This window comes from Plecotus auritus (assembly GCF_963455305.1).
Source record: "Plecotus auritus genome assembly, chromosome: 3".
Taxonomy (NCBI): domain Eukaryota; kingdom Metazoa; phylum Chordata; class Mammalia; order Chiroptera; family Vespertilionidae; genus Plecotus; species Plecotus auritus.
This window is the reverse complement of record NC_137772.1, coordinates 182,560,538-182,584,436: the sequence shown is the minus strand read 5'-3', so window position 1 is coordinate 182,584,436 and position 23,899 is coordinate 182,560,538.

Here is a 23,899-nt window from a genome sequence, read left to right as displayed (position 1 = left end):
AGAAGCTGTGGACACCTGGTGGGTTGACGTGGAAATGTCAGCTTGAGGGCAAACACCAGCTTCAGTGATGAAAGACCGAGAAAGCAAAAAGCCGGGAGGACAGGAAGCTGCTGGTAGCAGCAAAGGAGACACACCTGTTTCTGAACTTGGAAGAATGTATGTATGCGTGTATAGGTGTATGTATGTATGCATTTATGTATGTCTGTATTTTCAGCATCAGTGACATTTCAGAATCGAAATGACAGGATGAGATTAAATTCTTGGAAAAGGTAAAAAACCATCAGGTAACATTACACATGCAAGTTCTATTAAAGGCAATTAATACTATCTGGAGAAGAAACGTAAAACATGCATATGTTTATGTTGTCCATGGGTAACTTGGAGTGAGATTTTTTTTTTCATCTGCATCCTTTGGAAATAAAGCTGCATCCATGGGCTCAGAAAAGCTCTTTTTCATTCTCTGCATGGCATATGCTGTCCAATAGATTTAATTTTGGTTCCTTTTTTTGTTAAGGATCTATTCAATATCCCCCTAATTTTTAAGGTGATTAAAACACTTACTAGTTGAACCCAACTGAGAAGTGCTTTAAGGTTTTGGTTTTGTATAACACAAAAGACCTGGCCATGATGGGGGAGGAATTATGAGCCATTTTCCAGTTATGGGCTCTTGAAGTTGGTTCACTACAGTGACAGTTTCCTGTAAAAATAAAAATAACTCTCTTTGTGTGCCTTTATCCAGCTTAAACACACACACACATACTCATGTGTGCATACACTTTTTATCTTCTCTCTAGTGGTACACAGGACTAACGACTATCAGGATCACACTTGAAGGGATTCTGAACTTGGAGTTCAAGGTCATGTAGTCAGTAGTGGAGCTAGCATTTCAGGCCAGCCCCTCCCAGCCTCAAGGATTATGCATATTTCACCTGCCATGCTGCATGATCAGATCTTTGTACATTAGTTCCAACTTGCCTCATGGTTGGCAAGAGGGCCAAGAGATGCTCTGTAGTAGCATGTAATTGACCTCATTGGCATCAGTTTCAAAAGTTCAGTTCCTATCCCAAGCATTTATCACTTCCTAGAAGAGTAAACTTATTATAATAATAATCATAAATGTAAATCATTTTTCCTGGCTGCTGTAATAATTTTGGTATATACCTAAAATTCTTATCTCTATTTTTTTTTAATTTCTACCCTCCCATCCCTCTCAAATATGCATCCATTTTCTCTTTTCCTATCTTAGTCCAGGCTCTTACAGTTTTTTACATGGAACTTTAAAACTTGTTGCTAGGCTTTCTCCTTCTCCTTATTATGGCACAAAAGATAACTTACAATGTGATTTCTTAAACCTTACATTCTCCTCAGGATCCTGAACTATGCACTGTTTTCTTTTAAAAAAAATATTTTAAATAATTTCAGAGAGGAAGGGAGAGGGAGAGAGAGAGAGACAGAAACATCAATGATGAGAAAGAATCATTGATTGGCTGCCTCGTGAATACCCCTACCGGGGGTTGAGCCCGAAACCTGGACATGTGCCCTAACTGGGAATCAAACTGTGACCTCCTGTTTTATATCAACGCTCAACCACTGAGCAACACTGGCCGGGCTACCCACTGTTTTCTAAGCATAAAATGTACAAGACTATTTTGTGCTCCTGGATGCTTCTGTCTTCTCTGCTCCATGCCTCTCATCTTATCTGCCTGACCAACTCACTCCTAAGACCCAGCTCTAAGGTCTCCACTTCCGTGAAGCCTTCATAGATTGTTTCAGCCTTCCTCTTTCTTGCTCTTTGAGCATTTTGTTTTTCCTAATTACGTGGCCCTAATTATTTGTTAATTGCCTGTCAACCCTGTTGCCCTGTGAATCCTTTGAAGGCAGAGCTTGACTTATAATCATCTCTGTAGCCCCAGAAACTGCACAGTACTTGGCAGAAAGGAGGTGTATAATGAGAATTTTGTGAATGCATTGTTTGCCTTCTGAAACCTTCAGGAAGTATTGTTGGTGTTTGGGAGAAGTATTTATCTGTGGTCTTTCTTCAGGGGAGATACTTGTACAACTGGAAATGACTAAAGGGAACTTGACAAATGATCTACTTTATGTGTCATTAAATGCCTAGAATTGGCACAGTTTCTCAACCCTGATGCTCAGAGGATCAGAGACTTAAATTGCCATATACATGCAGATGATTCCATGCAACTTTACAACTTTCTGCTAGGCTTTCTCCTTCTCCTCCTTATCATGGCACAAAAGAGAGCTCTTGGAGGGAATGCCATACCAAACCTCAGAGGATCTATTAAACATGTCTGCTTACATACCTCCAGGGCCCCCAAATTCTCCTCTCAGCCACTGCACGGAATGAATGGTACCCAAATACCCAAGCAACAACCTGGGAATTATTCTGAAATACCTGGTCTTCCTCATTCTTCTACATTCAACAACCACCAAGTCCAGCTAATTCCCCCACAGTAATGATGACAAATCTGTTCCCTTTGCTAGAGTTTTATAGCCTTCCCCCAGATGTCCCCATTTTTTTTTCCCTGGATAATGAAAAAAAGGCTCTGATTTGTTTTGTCTCCTCCCACTGTTCTCTACAGTGCAGTTGAATGATTGTTTGTGTGTGTGTGTGTGAGAGAGAGAGAGTGTGAGTGAAAAGCAAATCTGATCAGTGGTTGTTCCTACATAAAGCTGTCTGTGGCTCTCCATCACCTTCAGAATAGAGCCTGAACTCCTCAGCTTGGTTTCCCAGGCCCTGGAGTGGTGCCTGCTATTTCCTCTAGCTGAACTCCATTCACTAACCCCCCGCCCCCCACCCCCCCGCCAGTGCTTTAGCCATGCTAAATTACTTGTTTACCACCCCCCAAATAACATATCTATCTATCTATCTATCTATCTATCTATCTATCTATCTATCTATCATCTATCTATCTATCTATCTATCATCTATATCATCTATCATCTATCTATCATATATATATTATATTTTATAATATATTATATATATATATATTTTTTTTGCCTTCAGGTTTTTAACACAGTGTTCTCTTTTTTTTTTAGAGCATTAAAACCTGCCCACCTCCCTATTCCATGTCCTACTCATCTTTCAGTCCTTAACGTAAACATTATCTCTTTTGGAAGAATTTCTTTATTCTCCCAAACCCAGTTAACTACTCCTCCTAAGTGCCCCATGAATACATCGATTATAATTCTTACCACAAGTGTTGTGGTGATCTAATTTGTGTTTGTCTCTTTCGCTAGACTGTGAATTCCATAGTACAAGACTGGGTCCTGTGCATTATTATAATCCCAGTTTCTAGCGCAGTGTCTGGACCCAGAAGTTGCTCAAGAAGTATTTGTTGGCTAAACAAATAATTATTAATACATAACCCAGTAAATACATTGGGAAATTTGCAAGTACTTGGAGATCTGCTCAGATAAAGCTCTTCATAACACTACAATCTTGACATTTCTTTTAACCAAGATACTTAGAGCATTTAAAATACTTAATTCATTGACAAGAATCTTTATCTGTTTGCTTATGAAGGGTGAACAAGTCAATCTAGTTTAATTAGGAGTGAAAAGTGTCTGGAGTGTGCAGCCTGGCCCTACAATACTTATGAAGGACATGTATTGTCTTGGTCTCTGCCAATTAAAATAAAGGTAAAGAGGAAGTAAAACTTCATATATCTTGTTAAGGCAGGAGCAAATTGTGAATTTAAGACAAAGAAGATTACTTAATAGAAAATATTTTGACCTTGAATAATAAAAAGTCTGAGAAAAATTTGTGGGGATAAAGAAATAATACTGCCCTGACCGGTTTGGCTCAGTGGATAGAGCGTCGGTCTGCAGACTCAAGGGTCCCGGGTTCGATTCCGGTCAAGGGCATGTACCTCGGTTGCGGGCACATCCCCAGTAGGGGGTGTGCAGGAGGCATCTGATTGATGTTTCTCTCTCATTGATGTTTCTAACTCTCTTTCCCTCTCCCTTCCTCTCTGTAAAAAATCAATAAAATATATTTTAAAAAAAAAGAAATAATACTAATCTTTTTGCCCTGGGTTACTGTTCAGGTCAGTACAAATAATGTCCAATTTGTATATGGATGACCTCTTTTAAAAGGTGTCAACACTCATCTATCATTATCTATACTGACTTCCTTTGTCTAGTTGCAACTCTAGGTACAATTCATGAAACTTTTCTGGAAATACCAGTGAGAATAGTTAAAAAGGAACACACACACACACACACATACTACTTTGAGTTATCAACTACAATTAATCTGTCGTATGGGTAATTTTTCAAGTTCTAAAAAAGTAAATAAAGTATCTGGAAAAAATTTGTATCCACAGTAGACTCAGAGAGGAAAGTCAATTTCTAAAGTGTAGGAAAATATTTATCATCCCAGAATTTGTTGATGTATTGGTAGTTGGTAGAAGAGACCTCAATAGTGATAAATCTTTTGGAAAATGTGGTTGCAGTCAGCCAGCCTGGTAATTTGTTTTTATTTTCAGTGTATATTTCATGTCACTTTACTTAGGCTGTGACTTATTCAGCATTCCTAGTTCATTCATTGAGTGTACATTGAGAACATAAAAAGTGCCATGTAATTGTTGGGCGGATAAGGTTGCCTGCGATAGAGATGCTGCTTATGAGGAGTGCCTAGACTCATAGGATAGAAATGCTTATAGACATAATTACAACTCAGCAGGGTGGGTTGAGTGACTAGTTCTGCCCGGAGGAAGGAGGGAAGGCTTTAGGGTTAATGTGAACTTTGACTTGTATTAACTCCTTAAAGGAGTTTTCCAGGATTTTGTTGAGGGTAGAGAGTGCAGAGTGGGGAATGAGATGAGGTTTGAGGAGAGAACATTCTAGCCATCAAGAATGGAGTGGGCAGAGAAATATAAAGGTGCATGGGATGTTAAGGAAAGAGTGTTTGGTAAGGGCACTAGAATAGATGTTTGGAGAGGAATGACTAAAGATTAAGCTATTTTCAGATTTTGAAAAACATGGTATAACCTCAAGACATAATAAGCACATTTTATTCATTTCTCACTTTTTAGGATGAACTTTTTAAACCAATCAAAATTTTATACATAAAATCTATGCACGTACTCAAATTGACAAATAGTTCTATCAGACATACTACAAAATTTAATTAATTAATTAATTAATTAATTTATCAAATGCTAAGATTGCTCTTATGTGCCAGGTGGTCTACTAAACACTTTAGCAGCATTACCTCATTTTAAACAAAACACAACAGTCTTATTTCTCTCTCTACATTATGTTCTAGATTCTTACTCCATGTGATAGCTATTTTAAGCTATTTTGGTTATTTCTTTTAGTATTCTTCTTTGTTTCTAAATAATGGGCTCAGACTGCTATTCACTGATATATTATTCATTGAATTCCTGCAAGCATATAGTTATTAGTTTTGGTTAGATCGATATTCAGTATTGACATTATTATGCTCATGCAAATATAACTCACAGTTGAGTCATATAGAATTCTATGACTCAAGATTAATTTTGCGTGTGAAAAGTTTTTGTCCTTTCTGGACATAATTCTCTTGTTTGTTACTTGCTTTCTTATTTATGTTCTCATCATTAATTCTTCCTCCCAAAAATCTTTGTCAGAAGTGTTAGTATCAAATACATCAGGAATTCTATCAGCTTCTCCTTTGTCATTCATTCCCTCCTGGATGTCGCTCCTTTTCTGCCCTAGTCTGAGCCTCTGGCTCTGTGTTTGCTGTCCAGCTGCAGCCTCAAATATCCCTTGAGCCATCATTCTGGAGGTTCCTTTCACTTCTTCCCTAGGTTAGGTTCCCTACTTCTTTGATTCTACATAATACCACTCTTTTGTTTTGGTAGAACATCGGCTCTAGTAGCTTCCAAATATATTGTGTAGATTAAACTTTCATAGATGCTGAATATGTAAAAATCTCTTTATTCTACCTTAATTGACCTTGGTTGAGGTGGAATTTTGAGGTTCTTTTTCTTTTAACACCATTTGGATTCCTGTTGCTTTACATAAAATCTGTTTTAGGTTTTCCTCTTTAAGATCTCCTCTTTGCCAGCATTTTAAAATTTTATCATAATGTGTCTTGGTATAGGTCTTTTTCACTCTTTATTTTGGGCACTCAATGAACCTTTTCAATCTGGAGACTCATGTAATTAATTCTGGGCAATTACATAGAATATTTCATCTTTTTTCATTTCTTCTTCTCATTCTTTATGCAGCTCCAAACATTTTGTTGTTGGAACTACTGGACGTCCCTCTCTTGCATTTTCAATACCTCAGTGAGAAGTAGGATGAAGACCAAATGAAGACTAACACTCGGTGATGAGTAAGGCAGGAAAAGGAAATAATATCAAATAGCTGAGTCCATCTTTTTATACCTTAACAATATGAAAGACCATTTTAAATGCAGACCTCTAGCTTTCAAGAACATTCTAGAGCATGTGCCTACTAAAAGACCTACCTCACAAAACTGGCTTGATGTGTCCTAAGTGTTTCAATTACATCTAATATTAGAATTTTTTAAAAAAAATCTGAGTTTGTCCAGATAAAGATTAGACTTGTGTATTCAGCTAATAAAATGAGGGTCCAACCAGGAATATTTCAAATTCTGTAGGAACACAACACACTCACAACTTCTCTTAGAATAGGAGATCAGCTAGTGGTGATATGTCTTTTCCCATTCATTCCCAAAACCTGGTTTCTAACATTATATACCCCCCAGTAAGGTTTTACAGAAAAAACAACAACAGCAACAACAAAAAAACTAGTTCCTCCAAATAAGAGCTGGGGTCTTTTAACTGGATAAGAATTTGTGATGTTGGCTGTTGATGGAACTTGCCTATACCTAAGAAAGTCGGGTAAACTTACATCCAGCATATGGAGGTGAAATGACCCTCTTCTAGCCCTTAGGTTTTCCAACCTGAGTCATGACCAAAAAGGCAGGCTTCAGCAAGAACACATCAGATTTATGTTTTTAAAAGTCCTATTTGCAATAATGTCCCCTTTGGCCAGTGTATTCTTTCTCATTATAACATGGAGGTGGAGGAAGCCATTCCAAGAAGATGCTCCTCTGAATCTGGTGAGAAGGGGGAAGACCAGCCTGGAAATAAGTATATTAGGAGTGGATGAGTTTATAAGTGGTGTAAACAGTCTGACCAATGGCCATTTACTTTCCCTTCTCCTCTGAGGAGTTTCAAGGTCATCTCAATTATTTACTAACCTAGACTTGGCCCAATGGTCTTACATGCAGGGGATAATTTTTGTTGATTTCTCAGTAATCATTTCTTCTCAGTTTGTAGAATACTATTGACCTTCTTTGCCAAAAGCACCCAGGATATATTTGTCAGAGGTCATGGATTTGAAGACACAATTTCTGTTTATTAATGAAGTTAATTATTTTTGTCTTTTTAATCCAGTCCTACAGCAGCTAGAGCATCCATTGAGTGCATCAGAAAGGCAGCCTTGGATAGCTGGAGCTACAGAGGCTTAGAAGAGGGAGGTGAGAGTGGGGAAGAAGTGCCTGAACTGCCCCAATTAAGGTGATTTGGCTTCTTTAAATGCTACCATCCTTGATGCTCATTATGAAAAATGTTGAAATTAGGAAACAATATAAAAGAGGAAAAGTGAAAGAAAATTAGAAAAATGGAAAAGGACAGTTGGCTAAGTAGAGGTTAAAATTTAAAAACAGAGACTAAGGTAAGAGAAACTAAGCTAAAAGAGAATAAAGTGGAAGCTAAAATGGGAGATTTAAAATCCCCACAAAAGGTTAAGAGTTTAAAAATATGAAACACATGAGATTTAAAAATAAAGGATAAAATACTATAAGCCAATGAGATAAAAGGTTAAAACATGAGTAAAAGCTATAATGGTTTAGGCTAACAGACTAAAGCCCATGAGATGAAAAGCTAAAAACAGACCATTCCTTGGGATTAAGGCTTTGGAACAGGAAATCAGAACTAAAAAGACAAATGACAGAATATTTAAAAATTAAAATTAAATTAAAATTATAAGACTAAAGTGGATTAGGGGAACTATTATTTTTCTTAAAAAATGAATTCACAGAAAAACAAAAGAGAACTGGTTAGGGCAGTGGTCAGCAAACTCATTAGTCAACAGAGAGGCAAACCACAGCTCGCGATCCACAGTTTGCCGACCACTGGATTAGGGGAAGTGGAGTCAGTGGTAAAATTCTCAGGGCAGCCTGGCCTTCCCTATGGAAAAGAGAGGCTGGGTGGAGGCAGCAGTGATTGAGTCTTCTGCAGGGGGCATCAGGGGCAGAGGCAGCTGGGATGAGACCTGCATAGGCAGGAGCTGGCCAGGCCTCTGTAGACATCATAGGGATGCATCTCCTTTATCTTTAAAAAAATTCCCTTTCACTTGCTCCTCATGTTCCTTTCCCACTGCCACCCCAGCAGCCTCTGCCTTCAGCAAATCCTCTCTAATCTTTAAATTGGCTGCTGCCCCAAGTCTTTCCCCCTCCAATCTCTCCCCACACTGCAACCAGATTAATCTTCTAAAAACACTCTTTGGGTCAAGGAACTTTATTATATCAAACCTTCTGTGCTTATCATTTTAAAGACCAAACTCTGGCTTAATGCACTCTTTTCATATACGTTAGAGATCTTCTATGTTTGTACTTAAATTCGGCCTTATCTATTACTTCACTTATGCTAACCCCCAAGATATCTAGGGGTTAAGTGTTTTGAAGTTCAGAGTTTGATCATGAGATTTGGAATTATTTTAGAAAAAAAAAAAAAAAGGAATTCCTAATTCCATTTTGAAAAAGTCAAAGTGAATTAAAATTTTATTTCAGCTTTTGGTTCCCAGTGAGAGAGAGGGGAAGCAGGGAAGGAAAGCGGGAAGGGCAGAGGAGAGTGACAAGGAAAAGAACAAAAGAACTAAAATTCATGTGCTTCTGGGAAAATTTGATTTTTGTTTTGTCAGAATGATAAAGCTCCCTTCTTAGCTACTCCTCCCAAAATGACTTTTTTTCCTGAGTTTAAGTATATATTACCTTTAAAAATACATTTTGAGTATTTCTGTACTAATTTCTAAAAAATAAGAAAAATTCAGATTCTCTCAGTGTTTGTAAGGGAAAAAAAAAGATTAGGGAAAGAAAACGCACCATATTTAAGATTATCCCAATGAGTTTTATGCCAAAACACCAGATGCTACTGGGGAAAAAAACTTTAGGCCATAATTTGTTCTCTGGGAACTGTGCCTGGCTCTTTAGCAGGATGAGGAGAATAATGTAAAGGATTGAGGTAAATGGCAATCCTACTCTAAATAACCAGTGCTTTTATATTAAAAATGTTCACATTAAGACTATTATGATTATAACACTAATTCACATTAAAAAGTCTAATATAATCAGGAATATAAGGCCACCTTGGAGCAAAGATGATACAAATGCTGGTCACTGTCATACCTAGCCTTCCTAAAAGCTTTTTAATATCTTCATAATTAAACTTTCTAGAAATATTATAAATTTCAGGCTGGGTATTCTAGCTGAAATTTATAATATTAAAATTACTAACTTTGCTTTACATTTCCATGTTCTCATGTTGATTTTTGTTTTAATTTTTACACCAGTTTGGATATGTCTAAAGCCTTGTATAAGCCAAATCTGTGTTGCATTTGCTATATCCATATTTAGATCCCCTTCGTCTCCTCTCAGTGAATGAAAGCATTATAAATAGAATTGAATTTTGAAAAATGGAGTATGTGTAGCTTGAAGTGAGGCAATTAAAACTTATATTAGAAGAAAGTTTCAAATTTTTATATTTTTGAACATTAAAAGAATGCTCAGGTGACTGACTCATGTCCTCTATTTTCATGCAATTCTGCAACCTGGCTGGCTCCAGCCTATAGCAGCAGCAGAAGTTCCAAAAAACTGGGGAAGGCAGATTTTTCCATACTTCTCAACTCTCTAGGATGTAGAATAAAACCAGAAGGAAGATAGGATCTAGAATTTCCTGCCTTCTGCTTTTTGAGTTACCCTAGTCTTACTCAATCTGAGGTTTGGATTGTTAAATTTTATCATTTAAAAAATTTGTTATGTACTGAATGTATGTGTGTCCCCTGAATTCATGTGTTGAAGCCTTGATTCCCCAGTGTGGCTGTCTTTGGAGTAAGGAAGTGATTAGGTTTAGATGAGGTCATAAGGATGAGGCCTTAATCCAACAGGATTATCTTATCTAATAAAAGAGAAACATGCAAAATGACCATCATTCCGCTACACCCACCAGCCAATCAGAGCGAGTATGCAAATTAACCCAACTAAGATGGTGGCAGCCTTGGATCTGGAGCAAGCAGGAGGCTTGGGTTGCCCCCAGCGATGGAGGAAGCCAAGCTTCCTGCCCGCCCTGGCCGGCACTGGCCTCTGCTCAAGGCTACAAAGTTTCAATTATAGAAGATAAATACATCCCAACAAAAATGGCGGTGGCCACAGAGCTGGAGCAAGCAGGAGGCTTGGGTTGCCCCCGGCGATGGAGGAAGCCAAGCTTCCTGCCCACCTTGGCCTGCCTTATTTGGCCTCCGCTCAAGGAGGGGCTGGGAGCTTGGGTTGTCTGGGGCAACCCAGGTTACCAGCCGGCCTTGGCCTCTGCTTAAGGCTACAAAGTTTCAATTATAGAAGATAAATAAATCCCAGATACCTGCTTCCAGCTGGCCCTGGCCTCCGCTTGGGTCACCGGGGGGCATGGCCAGCCTGTAAACCACCACAGGCCCCTTGCCCAGGCCGCCCCACGCCCCAAGGGAACCCCCACCCTGATCCGGGACACCCTATAGGGCAAACTAGCCGGCCCCCACCTGTGCACCAGACTTCTATCCTATCTAATAAAAGAGTAATATGCAAATTTACTGTCATTCCAACATACAAGATGGCTGCCCCCATGTGGACACAAGATGGCCGCCACAAGATGACCATCAGGGGAGGGCAGTTGGGAGGGACCAGACCTGCAAGGGAGGGCATTTGGGGGCGATCAAGCCTGTAGGGGAGGGCAGTTAGGGGTGACCAGGCCAGCAGAGGAGGGAAGTTGGGGGTGACCGGACCTGCAGGGAAGGGGAGTTGGGGGGACCCAGGCCTGCACGGGAGAGCAGTTGGGGGGGACCAGGCCTGCAGGGGAAGGCAGTTGGGGGCAACCAGGCTGGCAAGGGAGGGCAGTTAGGGGTGACCAGGCCTGCAGGGGAGGGAAGTTGGGGGCAACCGGGCCTGCAGGGAAGGGCAGTTGGGGGGTACCCAGGCCTGCAGGGGAGGGCAGTTAGGGGTGACCAGGCTGGCAGAGGAGGGAAGTTGGGGACAACCGGGCCTGCAGGGAAGGGCAGCTGGGGGGGTGGGGGACCCAGGCCTGCAGGGGAGAGCTGTTGGGGGGGATCAGGCCTTCAAGGGAGGGCAGTTTGGGGGGACCCAGGCCTTCAGGGGAGGGCAGTTTGGGGGGGACCAGACCAGCAGAGGAGAGCAATTAGGGGTGATGAGGCTGGCAGGGGAGGGCAGTTAGGGGTGACTGGGTCGGCAGGGGAGGGCAGTTAGGGGCAATTGGGCTGGCAGGGGAGCAGTTAGGCATCAATCAGGCTGGTAGGGGAGTGGTTAGGGGGTGATCAGTCTGGCAGGCAGAAAGCGGTTAGGGGCAATCAGGAAGGCAGGCAGGCAAGCAGTTGGGATCCAGCAGTCCTGGATTGTGAGAGGGATGTCCGACTGCCCATTTAGGCCTGATCGTACTGGGATCGGGCCTAAATGGGCAGTCGGACATCCCTCGAGGTGTCCCAGATTGGAGAGGGTGCAGGCTTGGCTGAGGGACACCCCCCCATGCATGAATTTTGTGCACCGGGCCTCTAGTTGTCTTTATAAGAAGAAATACCAGAGAGCTGCCCCAACCCCAGTATTCTTCCCCACTGCCCATGTATCAAGGAAAGGCCATGTGAGGACAGAGTGAGAAGGTAGCCGTCTGCCAGCCAGGATGAAAGCACTCACCAGAAACCAAATTTACCAGGAATTTGATCTTGAATTATCCAGTCTATGGCATTTTGTTATGGTAGCCTGAGCAGACTAATATAATATTTTTATTTGTGCTAATAATAAAAGAAGATATATTAGCTCTAAAAAGGAGATAGGTTATAGAAGGGGTTAGGGACCTTGTTTGTCTTATTTAATGACTGTATCCCTAACACCCACAGGAAGGCCTGGCTCTTGGCAGATACTCAGTGTATATTTTGTTAAATGAGTGAATAGATGAATGAATGAATAGGAAGAGAACACATCTAAGCTCATGATAAACCAAATTGATTACTGATGTGAATTGCAAAAGGGAGTATGGCATTTCTTTCCTTAAGATTTTTATATGTATGCCAATCTTGTTTATTACTGATTGTTTTGGGGCAGTCCCACCTAAAGGCCATCCTGAGTTTTATTTTTAACTCCAGATTTTATTTGGTTTTCACTAGCATTTCCATTAATGTTCTCTCTCCTCTTCCAGAATTTAATGCAGCATACCACTTTGCATTTGCTGTCATGTCTCTCCAGTCTCTTGGTATATTATTGTTTCCTGGTTTTTTTTCTTGTTTTTCATCACCTTGAGGAGTTCAGGGCAAATGATTCTGTATAATGCCCCCCAATCTAGATTGGTCTAATGTTTTTCTCATGATGAGACTGGGATTATGGGCTTTTGGAAAGAATATCATAGAGGTGAAATGCCCTTCTCATCACATGATATGAGCAGGCACATGATATCTACATGAAATCACCAGTGATCTTACACTGAAGTCATTTGTACACATTACTATGATTGCTCAATACTTCCATGGTGTTTGCAACAATAATACTTTCCACGTTCTGATTAGACATAGAAGATTTCAATCTCATCTTTCTAAATTCAGAAATGAAGACGTCTTCCTTTCCACTCATGTTATAGAAAATAAGATTATCTGTATATCTTTGTGTGTGGTCTCATAATATGCATAATGAATGTTATCTTTATAGCCAAATCTTTTTCTCTTTGTCTGAAGAACCACAGTGATATATGCTAAATAAATGAATAAGGAGGGAATTTTCTCTAAGGTACTTGGTTCATTTTTGAGATCTAGATAGGAACTTGGATGGCATGGAGCCCACCCTAGCCCTCCCGGCATTAGCGCATTAGGCACCTTATAAAATATAATTTATTTAATGTCCCGCCAGCCATACCACCCTCAAGTGTGATGTCATCAACACATTAAATAAAGACATTTGGGACCTCCAAAATATGAGTTTTGGCAGGTAACTCAGAAAGTAGTATGGAAGCAGTGGTGTGGTCTCCCTTCAGCTACACCTGAGTAATGCACTTGTGAGTAACACAGAGGGTGGGTACTGTGTGCTGATGGGCATAAATAAAGAGACATAGAGCTCAGAGTCAGACCACTTTCTTCAGAAAAGATTGAGATGTTTCCCTCAGCCTTACTTTTTTGTAGGAATATTTATATTGGAACTTATCCAGAGTTCAGTCAAATTGGGGTGAGTAAAGTAGCCTCTGGGGGATAGTGTGCTCGTCCAGCAGGGGTTGTTTCCTTGGCCAGCGTTTGGCATGTGAAAGAACACTTTGCTCTCAACAAGGTCTGCAACTTACCCAGCCTTCACTCTTGAATTGGGCCCATTGTGCCTCACTGAACTCTTGAAATTTTATTGACTATTCACATTTTACTTTCTGTCTTGGGATATAATTTAATGCATCCACAGTCACAGTGCAAATCAAGAAGGGCCTGTGACTCAGAAAGTAAGAGGTAACTGCAGATAGATAGTCATTTTCTGGATTAAAGTTATTTTTGACCATGAATGTTGACTCAAACTATGATTTCAAAAAGAGCACTTTTAAGTGACTCTTTTTGAATGTGTATTATGTGCAGATCATTATGTTAGAGCTAAAAGGGTATAAAGAGAAATAAGATATGGCCCTTCCTTCCCATAATGTATTATTAGACAAAAATCAATTTCATGATCAATTAATAATAAAATACAGAATATAAAATATAATCAAAATAGAAGGAAATATAGAAATTGACTTTATGAAGATGTTTACCGTATTAAAGTCAGAAAAAGGTATGCAAATTGGATGGGCATTTTACTTTATTAAGAGGTGAAGTCATGCCTGTATTTGGTGACGCATAAGCATTTCCGAGTCTCATAGATCAAACTTTACAATTGCCTTTGTAATTTTCTTGTGGGATATTATCTCACCAAACTAGAAGTCAACCTTAGACCTTTCAGCTGCATAACTTGGCAGTTCTGAAAACTGCACCCACATTCTTTGGCAGAAAAAGGCTCCAAAGAATTCTGAGTTTCTAACCTCTAAGTTTTCTTAGAGGCATGTCATCAACCACACCTATAGTCACCCTTTTCATTCCTTTAGCATTCTACTGAGCTGGGTACAAATAGCTAATCTACCCAACACATATTCTTTACTTTCAGAGTATATTAAATGGTACAATAAGGTCAGGAGGTTTGCAGGAAAACACACACAACTGAAAGCATTGTAGTGATTTTCCTCATTTGTTAATACTGACTCATCTTTCATCATCCATGGCTCCTATTTTGGAGTGTACTGCCCAGCAGTGAGGACCCTTATCTTTGGTTTCTAGGGATAGTATTGTTTCCACACCTGTTTTATTACTTCTTCCTCATTTTCTGGTGGCAGAGTGAGGGTGAGTTCTTGAGGATTTTTAAAAATTTTCATATATTCTCAACAATGCTTTTAAAATAATTATATTTTATATAGCATTTAGGTTTTTATTATTGAAGATCTTTTCAAAACATCTAATTCATTATACTCTTCAAAGTGGAAGTTCTCTGAGAAAACCAAGATAGCAGCATAGGTAAACACCTAAACTGCTGCCTCGCACAACAATTTGAAAACTACAACTAAAAGACAAAACGGACATCATCCAGAACCACAGGAAGGCTGGCTGAGTGGAAATTCTACAACTAGAAGGAAAGAGAAAAGCACACTGAGACTCAGAGGAGCTGCAGGAGGCAGAGGTACTGAGACGCGCGCGTGTGCACGCAGAGAGTACTGGCAACTGAGTACGCAGCTGGCTTTCTCAAGCGGGAGGGAGACAAAAGCTCCCGACTGCACTGAACTCCAGTTCTGGGCAAGACTCTGGAGACCCAGACTCATTCGGGGAGAAAATGGACTATCTGGCAGTGGGTGAAACTCGAGGGCGGCTTTCTCTCAGAGGTGCTTACAGTGATTACCGTGGGACACTGAGACCCAGGGGTCTCTTAGGGCAGGGCTGACGGGAAGCCAATGCTGTCTGCTTCGCCCTGAGACTCCGCCCCATCCAAGCTGAGCACAGAGGCTTTTGCAAGTCTTGTCTCATAAGGGTGTCTCCAGAACAGAAGTTCTCCCAGCATAGACACAGCTGATCCTCACAGCCAATTGGCCTGGAAGTCAATTCCTCCCAGTGATACCAATAACAATCAAGGCTTAACTACAGCAAGACTGTGCACACAGCCCACAAAGGGGTGCACCAAGAGTGTCCACCTCAGGTAACTGGGAAGGCTGAGCCATTGGGCCCTATAGGACATCTAGCACACAAAGCCACTCTATCGACTCAGGGAAGCAGCCAAAATGCGGAGACAAAGAATCAGGTCACAAATGAAAGAAATGGAGGAAAGCAAACGACTGGATATAGAGTTCAAAACCACGGTTATAAGGTTTTTCAAGAATTTTCTAGAAAAGGCCGATACATTTAGCAAGACCCTCGAGGATATGAAAAAGGACCAACTAGAAATTAAGTGTACACTGACTGAAATAAAAAATGATAAACAGAGATCCAACAGCAGACAAGAGGATCGCAAGAATCAAGTCAAAGGTTTGAAATACAAAGAAGCAAAAAAACACCCAACCAGAAAAGCAAAAAGCAAAAAGAATTCATTGATTAAGGAGAAACCAAGATGGCGGCATAGGTAAACACCTATACTGCTGTCTTGCACAACAATTTCAAAACTGCAACTGGAAGACAGAGAGGACATCGTCCAGAACCACTGGAAAGCTGGCTGAGTGGAAATTCTACAACTAGAAGGAAAGATAAATGGACACTGAGACCTGGAGGAGCTGTGGAGGACAGAGGTGGGGAGACCCGCGTCCGGAAAGTGCGGGCAGCTGAATACATGGCTGGCTTACTCGCGGCGCGTGGAGAGGGCGGGCAGCAAGCAGGCGGCTAGCTTTCTCATTCGGGAGGGAAACAAAACCTCCCGACTGCACTGAAATCCAGTTCCAGGTGAGACTTTGGGTACCCAGGCTCATTCAGGGAGAAACTGGACTGTCTGGCAGTGGGCGAAACTCGAGGGCAGCCTTCTCTCAGACGTGCACGCAGCCATTGCCGTGGGACACTGAGACACAGGGGCCTTGTAGGGCGGGGCTGACGGGAAACCAAGGCTGTCTGCTCCACCCTGAGACTCCGCCTCATCCAAGCTGAGCACAGAAGCTCTCCCAGCGGAGACACATCTGATCCTCACAGTCAATTGGCCTGGAAGTCAACTCCCCCCAGTGATACTAACAACAATCTAGGCTTAGCTACAACAAGATTGCACACACAGCCCACAAAGGGGCCCACCAAGAGTGCCCACCGCAGGTAACTGGGGAGGCTGAGCCACTGGGCCCTATAGGACACCTAGCACACAGAGCCACTCCATCAACTCAGGGAAGCAGCCAAAATGCGGAGACAAAGAGGCAGGTCACAAATGAAGGAAATGGAGGAAAGTAAATGACTGCATATAGAGTTCAAAACCACGGTTATAAGGTTTTTCAAGAATTTCCTAGAAAAGGCCGATAAATTTAACAAGACCCTCAAGGATATGAAAAAGGATCAACTAGAAATTAAGCATACACTGACTGAAATAAAAAAAAAAATACTATACAGTGACCTAAAAGCAGACTAGAGGATTGTAAGAACCAAGTCAAATATTTGGAATACAAAGATGCAAAAAACATTCCACCGGAAAAGCAAAAAGAAAAAGAATCCAAAAAGTTGAAGATAGTGTAAGAAGCCTCTGGGACAACTTCAAACGTACCAACATCAGAATTATGGGGGTGCCAGAAGAAGAGAGAGAGCAAGATACTGAAAACCTATTTGAAGAAATAGTGACTGAAAACTTCCCCCACCTGGTGAAAGAAATAGACTTACAAGTCCAGGAAGCACACAGAACCCTAAGCAAAAGGAATCCAAAGAGGACCACACCAAGACACATCATAATTAAAATGCCAAGAGCAAAAGACAAAGAGAGAATATTAAAAGCAGCAAGAGAAAAACAGTTAGTTACCTACAAGGGAGCACCCATACGATTGTCAGCTGATTACTCAACAGAAACTATGCAGGCCAGACAGGAGTGGCAAGAAATATTCAAAGTGATGAACAGCAAGAACCTACAACCAAGATTACTCTACCCAGCAAAGCTATCATTCAGAATGGAAGGTCAGATAAAGAGCTTCACAGATAAGAAAAAGCTTAAGGAGTTCATCACCAGCAAACCAGTATTATATGAAATGCTGAAAGGTATTCTTTAATAAGAGGAAGAAGAAAAAAGTAAAGTAAAAATTATGAACAACAAATACATATCTATCAACAAGTGAACTTAAAAATCAAGTGAATTAAAAATCTGAGGAACAGAATAAACTGGTGAATATAATAGAATCAGGGGCATAGAAAGGGAGTGGACTGACAATTCTTGGGGGGTGGGAAAGGGAGTGTGGGGGTGCAGGAAGAGATTGTACAGAAATCTTACACCTATGGATGAGGACAGTGGTGGGGTGGTAAGGGCATGGGGTGGGATGGGAACCAGGTGGAAGGGAGCTATGGGGGGGAAAAGAGGAACAACTGTAATAATCTGAACAGTAAAGATTTATTTAAAAAAAAACACAATAAAACAGTGGAAGTTCTCTCTAACAGCTAGAAAAAGGAATAAATATGTATGGTTTTATCTCATTCCTTTCAGTTTTATCTTATGCTCGACCGGTAAAACACTTCTTGTAATGAATAAATGAGGTGCTGTAATCAGTTCACATATATTATTAGTAAAGCATAGAAAATTCTGTGAGGTTCTCTTCTATACTTTCTGCGGCACCACCTCTGCTTTCTGACTCCCATAGCAACTTTGAGTTGCTAGGAAATTTTAGTCATTTTTGTGGAAATAGGAACTGTGAACTGGCCCTCCCCTGAAAGAGCCAAAGAAAGGCAAGTCTTCTCTGCCTGTCGCTCAGGCCAGTTCAACTGATGGACTTGGCCTCATGAAAGAACTTAGAAGAAAGTTTCATGGTGGAGCATGAGTTGGTATACCATTTTGAGAGCCATAGGTAGAGTTGGGGTATGATTAGAATGGCCAGAAGAGTCAGTTAAGATACAGAATAATGGGGAGGGTGATAATGACAAAAAAAAAAAAAAACAAAAAAAACTTATATCAGTGTTTATGATCTGTCAGGCATTGCTTTCAGCATTTTAGATATTTAGATCATTTAAAGGTTACCACAACCCCATGAGGAAGTACAATGATTTTTTCCATTTTACATTGTTTATACACCTTGCCTAAAATTATCCATTTGGCAAGTGGAGGATCCAGGCCTCAAGTCCATGTTCAAAATCTTCATGTTTTTCTCACAGAATCTCTCAAGATGGCTAACTCTATGACCTGTGTTCTTAAGTCCACAAAGTCACCTATTTATTTACTTATTTATTATTTTAAAAAATATATATTTTATTGATTTCAGAAAGGAAGAGAGAGGGAGAGAGAGAGATAGAAACATCAATGATGAGAGAGAACCATTGATTGGCTGCCTCCTGCACAGTCCACACTGGGGATCGAGCCCACAACCCATGCATGTACCCTGACGGGGAATTGAATCTTCTGGTTCATAGGTCAACACTCAACCACTGAGCTACACTGGCTGGGCCACACAGTCATCTATTTAGATACGTATTTGAAGTGAGATCCATTTCATTTTTGCGTTGCATTAGCAATAGGTGATTAGTTACATCTAGGCCTTTTTATGTATTTACTTAGTGAATTAATATTTTTAGTTTTTTCTTTTAGAGGCAGGCGATAAAGGTAAGAATAGATTATGTCCCATGTTCAACTATTACATTCAACAAACATTTTAAACACTCTCTCTCATCATTGATGTTTCTCTCTCCCTCTCCCTCTCCTTTCCTCTATAATAAATAAATAAATAAATAAATAAATAAATAAATAAATAAATAAATAAATAAATAAATAAATATCTTTGTGTCTTGTATGTACCAGTTATATGAAAATCTGGGATAATAGTGTTAGGACAAGCAAGGTCACTAGGCAATAGGGTATTAAAATCTGGTGGGGGTTATAGATAAGTAAATATAGTTGGATAAAATCCAAGAGAGAGCTCAGTCTTTTCTACCCTTAGATACTTGGTTGTCTTGAAATTTTGCTGCTAAATTATTAAAAACTTTAAACAAAAAAGACCACAAATGTAAATACGATATAAATTTAAAGAAATTATGACTGATGATCTGTGAAATTTTATAATTTTGATTCTTTGGAATAGTGAGATTTTACATAATAAAGAGCATTATTGGGAGAAAATCTGTAATTTTAACATCCCCAGGTATATAATTTAAGAAAATGGCAGCAAATTGGAATGGCATGAAATGAAACTCAGAAATATTTGTTGAATGGGCAAATAAAGAAAAGCACAATTGACTATAGAGCTTTTCCATCTTGCCCCTTAGTTGAGAAACATTGAAACTATACTTTGTAACTTGCTTAATTTCATTCCTCATGTTAATGATTGCCCTGCTAGATCTCAATTATTTTTTCAGGTTTTATTTTCTTTGCAAAGATTTCAACAATTCTCTTCTTTGCTCTGTTTTAGGAACATATGTTGCAAATCTAGTGTTGAGTTTATTTGAAACTAACAGCTGCCCAGTAGCACCTTAAGAGAAACAGCTTGGATGAAATTTCCCTGCAGATTCCTTTCTAAAAGGGCTAGTTCTAAAAATCTACCTTCAATTACATTTAAATTATGTGATATGAGGGATATGGGAATGGCAGCAACTCTCTCTGATTAGCAGGACTTGCCAATGTTTTGTGTTTATGATAATCCTAATGTATTTAATCCAAATATTTAGATATTTAAAGACTACAAAAGAGGAAAAAAATTACAATTTGAACTTGAAGCCAGCTGGCTTATCTGGCTTTTTTTCGCTAATGCTTCCCAAGCAAAGTGCCACTGCCCAGACTGCAAGTTTCTTTGACAAATTCCCAATTCATGCCTGCCTACAAATTACATTAAAATAAATGTGAATGGTCTAACAATCCGAGTCTTTGAGTGGAGCTTACTTTTCAGAACTGAGCAAACACAAGCTACTACTAAAACAGCTATTCAAAAGAAAACCACTACCAGACCAGACTCTACAAATCTTGGGGTCTCTGATGCCCAACTCAGAAGTTTTCACTAATTCTTCAAGGAGCATTTCTGAAATGTTTGCAAAGTCTCCTCCAGACACATAACATAGTACAGCAATAACATACACTTTAAGCCCTGAGTTTGTAGAATTGCTCAACAACCAAATAGGACCTTTGCTCATATAGCTAAATTTTTGTATGGAGTCTATTATGCTAAGCGTCTACACACACTGTCTCCTACTCCAGACAGCAGCCCTGAGAGGTGAGGATTATTGCTAACCTTATGTTGTAAATGAGGAATGGAAGTTGAATAACTCATTTAAAGTCATGTAGCAAACAGATGGGCAAAGTCTAAGGTCACTGAGCTAGCAAATGGCAGGGCTGGGACTGAAATGCAGGCCTTTCTAATTCAAAATTCCATCTGCCTTAGTGCAATTAAGGATTCATCTTTTAGGTATCTGCCTTGGGAGTGTGCAAAAGCAATAAAAAGGATATTAGGGGCAGAATTCAAGACACAGAAACACTGGGTAATTCTGTGAAAATGTACTGGTTCTCCTTTTTTACTCCATCTTCCTTCCTTCCTGTTGTCTTTTTTTAAATATTTTTTATTGTTTAAAGTATTACATATATTAGTACATATATCTCCTTTTTTTTCCCCCCATTGACCTTTCCCCAGCCTCCCCTGCCCGCTGTTGCATGACCTCATCCCACGCCCCGCAGTGTCTTGTGTCCATTGGTGTACTTATTATGTGCATGCACACAAGTCCTTTGGTTGATCTATTCCCCCGCCCCTCAACACTCCCCAGCCTTCCCTCTGTAATTTGACAGTCTGTTCAGTGCTTTGCTGCCTCTGTATCTATCTTTTTGTTCATCAGGTTATAATGTTCTTTATTTTCCATAAAAGAGTGAGATCATGTAGTATTTTTCTTTCATTGCCTGGCTTATTTCAATTAACATAATGCTCTCCAGGTCCATCCATGCTGCTGCAAATGGTAAGAATTCTTTCTTTTTTATAGCAGCATAGTATTCCATTGTGTAGATGTACCATAGTTTTCTAATCCACTCATCTGCTGATGGGTATTTAGGCTGTTTCCAAATCTTAGCTATGGTGAATTGTGCTGCTATGAACATAGGGGTGCATATATCCTTTCTGATTGGTGTTTCTAGTTTCTTGGGATATATTCCTAGAAGTGGGATTACTGGGTCAAATGGGAGTTCAATTTTTAATTTTTGAGGAAACTCCATACTGTTCTCCACAGTGGCTGCACCAGTCTGCATTCCCATCAGCAGTGCACAAGGGTTCCTTTTTCTCCACATCCTCGCCAGCACTTGTCGTTTCTTGATTTCTTGATGATTGCCATTCTGACATGTGTGAGATGGTACCGCGTTGTCGTTTTGATTTGCATCTCTCGGATAATTATTGACTTTGAGCATGTTTTCATGTGTATCTTGGCCTTCCTTCTGTCTACTTTCAAAAAGATTCTATTTAGGTCCATTGCCCATTTTTTTATTGGATCATTTAACTTCCTTTTATTAAGTTGTATAAATTCCCTGTAGATGTTGGAGATTAAACCTTTATCAGTGATAACATTTGCAAATATGTTCTGCCATACAGTGGGGTTTCTTGTTGTTTTGTTGATGGTTTCTTTTGCTGTGCAAAAGCTTTTTATTTGGATGTAGTCGCATTTTTTTATTTTCTCTTTAGTTTCCATTGCACTAGGAGCCGTATCTATGAAGAAATTGCTTCGGCATATGTCTGAGATTTCTCTGCCTGTGGATTCCTCTAGTATTTTTATGGTTTCCCATCTTATGTTAAAGACTATCTATTTTGAGTTTATTTTTGTGTATGGTGTAAGTTGGTGGTCTAGTTTCACTTTTTTGCATGTATCTGTCCAATTTTCCCAACACCATTTATTGAAAAGACTGTCTTGACTCCATTGTATGTTCATGCCTCCTTTGTCAAATATTAATTGCACATAGTGGTTTGGGTCGATATCTGGATTCTCTATTCTATTCCATTGATCTATCTATATGTCTGTTCTTGTGCCAGTACCAGGCAGTTTTGAGAACAGTGGCTTTGTAATACAGCTTGAAATCTGGTATTGAGATCCCACCTGCTTTGTTCTTTCTCAGGATTTCTATGGCTATTTGGGGTCTTTGTTTTATTCCAAATGAATTTTTGGAGAGTTCTTTCTAGGTCTGTGAAATATGCTATTGGTATTTTAATGGGGAGTGCATTGAATCTATAGATTGCTTTGGGTAGTATGGACATTTTAATGATGTTGATTCTACCAATCCATGAACATGGTATGTTCTTCTATCTGTTTACGTCTTCCTCTATCTCTTTTCTCAGTGTCCTGTAGTTTTCCACGTATAGGTCTTTTACCTCCTTAGTTAAGTTTATTCTTAGGTATTTTAATTTTTTTGGTGCGATAGTAAATGGGATTGCTTTTTTAGTCTCTCTTCCTGTAAGTTCACCATTGGTGTATAGAAATGCCATAGACTTCTTGGTGTTAATTTTGTATTATACTACATTGCCAAATTCATTTATTAAGTCTATTAGTTTTTTGATGGAGTCTTTCTGGTTTTTTTATGTACAATATCATGTCATCTGCAAATAAGGACAGCTTTACTTCTTCTTTTCTAATTTGGATGCCTTTTATTTCTTCTTATTGTCTAATTGCAATGGCTAATACTTCCAGTACTATGTGGAACAGGAGTGGTGAGAGTGGGCATCCCTGTCTTGTTCCTGTTCTTAGGGGAAATGGTTTTAGTTTTTGCCCATTGAATATGATGTTACCTGTGGGTTTATCATATATGGCTTTTATTATGTTGAGGTATGATCCTTCTATTCCCACCTTGTTGAGAGATTTTATCAAGAAAGGGTGTTGGATTTTGTCAAATGCTTTTTCTGTATCAATTGATATGACTATGAGTTCCTTTGTAGGTAACTTTCTGCCTCTCTCTGGCCGCTTTTAAGATTCTTATTTTGTTGTTGGTGTTTGCCAATTTAATTATAATGTGCCTTGGCATCGGTCTTTTGGGGTTCATTTTGCTTAGGACTCTGTGAGCTTCTTGGATATGTGTGGGTTTTTTCTTCCCTATTTCAGGGAAGTTTTCTGTCATTATTTCTTCAAACAGGTTTTCTATTCCTTGCTCAGATTCCTCTACTTCTGGAACCCCTATTATGTGGATGTTTTTCGTGTTGTGCCAAAGTTCCCTGAGGCCCTTCTCTTGCTTTTTAATTTTTTTTCCTAGAAGCTGCTCTACTTGGGTATTTTTTCCTACCTTGTATTCTAGGTCACTGATGCAGTCCTCTGCTTCTTCTATTCTACTATTGATGCTTTCTATTGAGTTCTTTACAGCAGCAATATCATTTTTCATTTCTTCTTGGTTCTTTTTCATTTCCTCTTGGTTCTTACTCATATTGTCGAATTTGTCTTACATTCTTTTCAGGCACCTTTTGACCATTTCTCT